At 39.7% G+C, this 6,001-nt stretch overlaps 1 protein-coding gene across 1 annotated transcript in view; it reads left to right on the forward strand.

Annotated features, from left to right (window-relative positions):
* The window catches only part of LOC131882453 (uncharacterized), a 12,783-nt gene that overhangs the window by 4,652 nt on the left and 2,130 nt on the right, over nt 1-6,001 (forward strand). The gene's annotated exons all lie outside the window — the stretch shown is intronic.

A 6,001-nucleotide genomic window follows, 5' to 3' on the forward strand; every position in this document is an offset into this window, starting at 1 on the left:
CGTGACACTTTTTTACCTTTTTTAGCTTATGAATTCTTAGAAATATTCTATAGCCCTCTTGCGCTACTTCAGAGGGTGCTTTGTCATTCAGCCTCTACCAAGTAAAAGGGCGATTGGGCCAATTCCTTTTTATTGAATTATAATGCGTTTGTGTTGTTTTTGACTAATTCTATCAAAATCTTATTTACAATTAGTGCCCAGGGTCACACAATGTCCGGAAAAGAAATTGCCTTTAAGGCAAGGCAAGAGCAGTTTATTTAGCAATCTACCGTGCCTCTTCCCGTTTTCTTTGGGCCGTGTGACGTTGCAAATAAGGGCCCTTATAACTAATTGATCTCGAAGACTTGATGTTGAATGCTTGTCATTTCAGGGCCAATTTTTTGGGGAACTTTATTTAGTTTGAGAACGATTTTCCATTTCTCATCCTTGACAATGTTGTCCCTTGTGTTCATTTCAGAGTTTGCCAGAGTTTGAGTTCTCAAAAATTGCATTCTGTGTACAAATCCTGCATTTCTGGTGATCTCGTACCACTACTCTACTAATGATTCGCATCTCGTCTCTCTCAATCGGAATACTTGTGTACATATTCATATTAGATTCACAACGGATAAGTTTGAAAGCCCTACATTAGACCATAAAAATGAAAATCAAAACATTGCAAATTCTTTTCAGCTTTCAATAACCTTGTCACCCAAGACACATTACTTTTCAATTGAATCTGACGCACCCATTTACGCACTTCAAATGCTTACACCAAATGAAAAACATGCTATTCCATTATTCATGGCTTTAATACAATTATTTTGGATTGCACAATATATTCTAGTCCAAAGCATTTTTTGAGTTTCATAATAGTTTCCAAGCAATGGAGTCAAAATTGAAACGATGCACGACATTGAAGTCGTACTACGTAGAATTCATGGAATGCTTTTGTGAGTTCGCACGCGCTGTCTGATTCTATTGACAATTGTTTCATGGGTAGATTTTAGATTTAGATGAACAGGACAGTAGGTTTTACAACGAATGAAGGGGAATATCACACTAGATACATCTTTAGGGTGGGCTCAGGGTCTTAGCACATATTTATTGCCAAACTTGGATCCAATCCTCACATGCACATCCTTGCACTCATTCCCAGTCACAAATTTCTGCTCACACCCTCCTCTCACTTCATGACGTAGCCAGAGATTTGGCAGACAACATCCAGCAACAATGCATAGTTAGTTCCAATATTGGATAAATACACTTCAGATTCGAATCATTATAACGCAAGGAAAGCAAAAGAACACATTCCTCCTCTTCTTTACAAACCTTTCCGTCGTTTTTTGTTGGGCTTGGATTTAAAGACTTCAGGATTGCGGCTCATTTTATTCCAGAGAAGAAGTTGGGGTATAACAAGGGTAGTATGTAAAGATAACATGTAATTGTAATCACCGTGCGACGCTCAATACCCTCGGCTCAAACTGCGCAGGACTTACGTACAAACTAAAGGGCAATGGCGGCACAAGCTCATTAGAGTAGAAATAGACATTTCCTTCACTGACATTAGTTTTCTTCGTGACAGCCTTCAAAGCTGGCCTTTGTAGCTTGTAGGGACAGGTTTCCTCCATGGGCTGTAGATCTTGAGTAGTGCGACACAATATCGAAGCTTGAAGATGAATTTTCCATCATATCTACTATTTTAAAGGATATGAGCATGAAAGCAACGAGATGAGCTGCAAATTGGTAAGCGGATGCCCTACCATTGCGCAAGGGCTGCTAGCCCACGTTCAAATATATTTTGTCAATGATGCACTCAAAATTGCTTTCATTGATAGAGTAAAATGCAATTTGAATTTGTAATTGAAGTATCTCAATTGCATCTCCTAACATGTAAGTAATTACTATCACTATGACTTCAAATGTTATTAACTTGAAATGTAATTACTTACACGAACAATTACTTGAAAGGGCTTTGATAAAGTAGATCATGTCCTTTTAGTTCACAGGCTCCACGAAGTAGGCAAAGATTCTCACTTGGTTAAGAAGATTCGTTTGTGGTTGAAAGCAAATGGTTAAAGTAGAGGAATCCCTCAACGAGATAAATAACGTCAACTTTGGTGTCCGTAGGCTTCATATTAGGTTTTCATCCATATCATCATCTTTATTGCTCCACTTCAGAACCTTAGCGGTAATGTCACTATCTCTTCTAATCTTGAGGATACATTTTTTTTTTCGTAAGAATGGTTAAGATTGCAGTAGTCTGGTAGCGGCTCTAGATCAAATCAACTTTTGAGTTGCTGAGACTGCTATGGCCTTGAACAGCGGAAAATTCCGCTCAATGGCCTTTGGTCCGACACTAATAAACACCACACTCGAAGATAATGGAGGCTATCTAATTGACGGATTTAGGGGTAGTCAGTCCTTCAAATTATGCAAGCTCAATCAGCAGAGTTAATTGAAAGTAGGTAAAGCTTTTCCAACATGTGGTAGGAAATATCGGGCGTTCAAATCCAGAGATGGTATCACAACGTTAGCTAGCTCTGTACAAGTCGTTCGTAACAAGTCGCATATTGAATATGCCTCGTGTTTTTGGGCTCCAACTAGTTCAGTAGGTTTGCAAAAGGTCGAACAAGTTCAAAGACGTTTTGCTGCTAACATTGAAGTACACCAAACTTCGAGGTCTTAGAAACTCGCGTCTGATCATCAAAGATTCCAGCTTCAACTACATTCTAGGGCTAGCCAGATTTGTCAACTCTATTTCGTTAGTAGATCATATATCAAATGAATAAAAGGCTAAGGGCGGCTGTACACTAGGATGGAAAATCAGGATTGAATCCGGTTTGAGGATGGATGTATATGTATGACTAGTGCTGGGGCGGTTTTTTGCAAAATGAGTCTTTTTGTTCGACTTCATTACAGAGGAAGACTAGAGTCGCCCCAGCACTAGCCCTACCTCCATCCTCAAACCGGATTCAATCTTGGTTTTCCATCCTAGTGTAAATCCGCCCTAAGCAAGATATGTAAGTTTTCATCTTGAAGTAACAGGAATTTAATTCTCAAGAGCAATAAGGAAGTCTTTGTTTGTTTGTTTGTTCGGAGTCAGATGACAGCTCTCTCGCTCGGCCTGCCATCTGATGATGGGTGTCCCAATTAGGGGATATTCCCACTCCGTTGTCGCAGCCAAACGTACAAGATTAATTATTACCTCTCCCTGGGAAATGATCTCAGGTTCGCCCATTTAAGCTGTTAAAGCAGCAACTTATCCTTTTATTTACATAATGCAAAGAAGATTGGACTCGACTAGCCTGGGTTCGAGCCAGGATTCGCAAATTGGAAAGGGGATGCTCCACAAATACGTTACCACAGCCTGCCTCATACATTTAAGGAAGTCTGGAAAAAATGAACTTATTTCATGACACTCCCTTTCGAATTTCTGTTTTGCCTCATATAACCATAGAGGAGGCAAGGCCTGGAGACTACAATGGGAGCTAGTCAGGCGGACTCGTATTCAGAGCTGATGGCTGAAAGCTGAGAGGATGTAAGGGGATGGCATCTGATTTTTCAATCGACTATACGTAGTTGCACTGTCCACTTGTTGCCAATTCAACTGAAGTAAAAAAACACAACAAACTCGATTTCTACTCTTCTATGTTACTTCTTATATGATACAACATTTTTTTAAACATTGCACTTGTTTTTAGAACTCTCATAATTGCTTCATTGCTTTTGCATTTATCGAAAAAGCTCATGAGAGAAATAGACAAAAAAGAAAGGCTACAATCTACGAGACCAAGAGTCCATTTTGAAAGGAAGCTAGCACATCAGGTGACCGAAGGAGACACTAGAATGACAAATAGCTCTTGTTCTGATGTTTTCATAAGTTCAGTTTAGGAGAAGAGATTGGATAGAGCACCTTGTGTATGAGTTTATATCTTAAAGGCCTTCCTTTTTCAAGGTTATAAAGCTCCTCGAGATGAAGAAAGGTTGGTTGAAGAATCCATCACCTTCAAGCATTGGGCACTGAGCATTTTTTCTGGTTGCAAAATTATTTCTCAAATTTTTGAAGCAATGAATGCGTCAAATGAAAGGACAAAGGCTGTTCTGGGTCAAAGGGATAGGAGAACTGACGTTTGAAGATTACCCTGGAAAACTCGTGGGATTAGAGTTTACAGTTGCCGTTGGCGTTATCCACGGACATCACAAGTACCTTACAGCCTAAACTGTGCAAGGACTTGAAGACTTCCATGGTGGTCGTTTTCATGGTTTTGAAGTCTAAGGTGGTCATTGGATAGAGGGCAACAGTGTCGCTGAACTTTCCAGTAATGGACTTTATCATGAACACAAGGACAGTCTTCACATATTTTTTGTCCATCAATCCAAAGAAGCTGCCACCTACAAACTCTGCTCTTTGAGCGCAGTAAATTTCGTCCGCCATTAGCACCATCAGCTTCTCTCTATCATTTAGACTTTTTAGCCTTTACTTAAAATATACACCGTTCCTATCACTGAGGCCAGTCTGGGTGTCCATTGGTCTTGTTAATTCCTTGATATGCGGGATCAGAGGATGTTATTGCTGATGAGATGTCGATAAAGAGCAGGAGACGTAGCCAACCACGGGTAACTTGATGCTAATAAGTCTGAAAAATAAGAAAAAATATCAAAAAACACATTCTAGGAGCCTTACTTGAAAGAACTATTATTTTTAAGGTAACTCTGTGGCATGGCACTTTGTTATGGATGCACCTGTGTGAACTATCTCATTCAAATCCTTACCTGAAGAGTATCGGCGTTGTTTTTTTGGATTGATGGAGAGGTAGTTGCAACTTTGGTGCTCGGTCATCAGAAATGGACAATTGTGAAATTTCCGCATAATAGATTTCCAGGACTGAGGATTTATATATCTTTCGCATAGACTTTCAGGGCACTCAAGACGTTTATTCCAGAACAATTTTTTAATTTGTCAGTTAGTCACATGGGAGACAATTTTCTTCGGAACAATCATGTCACCCAATTTTATTACGAAGGTTGATGATAGGATGGAAGAGTTATAAAGAATATATTCGAGTAGCATATGGCACTCGAGCTCATCATATACCCTGATATTGGATATATCCGAGAAGGTACATATGATAGGATAGGATTGTAGATGAGGGAATGGTAGAGTATAGCATAGATAATGGACAGGAGTGATGGATGAGAGATCATACGGAGAGAGAGATGTTGCATCATGTGATTGTGACATTGGATATATTTATTGGGCACCCAGTATCCAAAGATGGTGTGGACTTTACTGAAAGACCATTTTCAAATAAGACAATATAAATTGGAATTGCGTTGACGACTCTTTTCCTGCCATCTGAAGAAGATGATGTGCAGCATCATGTTAAATATTTGACCAAGATTTTTGACGACACTCGGTTGCTATGTCTTCTCGGGACCCGTAGATCCAAAGATGTGTGGATTACTGAAGATATTTTAAAGAAACATGGGGCGAATAAATTGGAATTGCGTAGACGACTTTTTTATGCCATCTGAAGAAACATGGTGATGTGCAGCATCATGTTAAATATTTGACCAAGATTTTTGACGACACTTGTTGTTGATATCTTCGGGCACCCAGTAGTATGGTACGATATTTATAAGAGTATGTGGGAGTTTGGAGTTAGCATCTTTCATCTGAAGAAGATGTGCAGTATTTATTTTACTGTTTTGACGACCTTGCGTTATGTAGACGATCATAGAGAAGATCAATTTAGTTTCACGCTCGGAGTTCAGCATGTTGGTGACTGCGCTTGAGGTGCACTCGGAGGCTCCTGAATGGAATACAGTCATCGAGCGATTGTTGAACGAGGAAAGGAGGTGGAGGGACGGCACTCGTGACGTTGAGAAAAAGATTTGTTGCCTCCAAGTTTGAAGTATCAGTGGGCCAGAAGAAGCGGAATGTTAAATGCTGTAGTTGTGGAAAAGTTGGCCAATTCAAGAGTCAACGTCAAAAAAGCCCAAACACGACAAAGATAGT

The sequence above is a fragment of the Tigriopus californicus genome, chromosome 6 (genome assembly GCF_007210705.1).
Source record: "Tigriopus californicus strain San Diego chromosome 6, Tcal_SD_v2.1, whole genome shotgun sequence".
NCBI classification, from domain to species: domain Eukaryota; kingdom Metazoa; phylum Arthropoda; class Copepoda; order Harpacticoida; family Harpacticidae; genus Tigriopus; species Tigriopus californicus.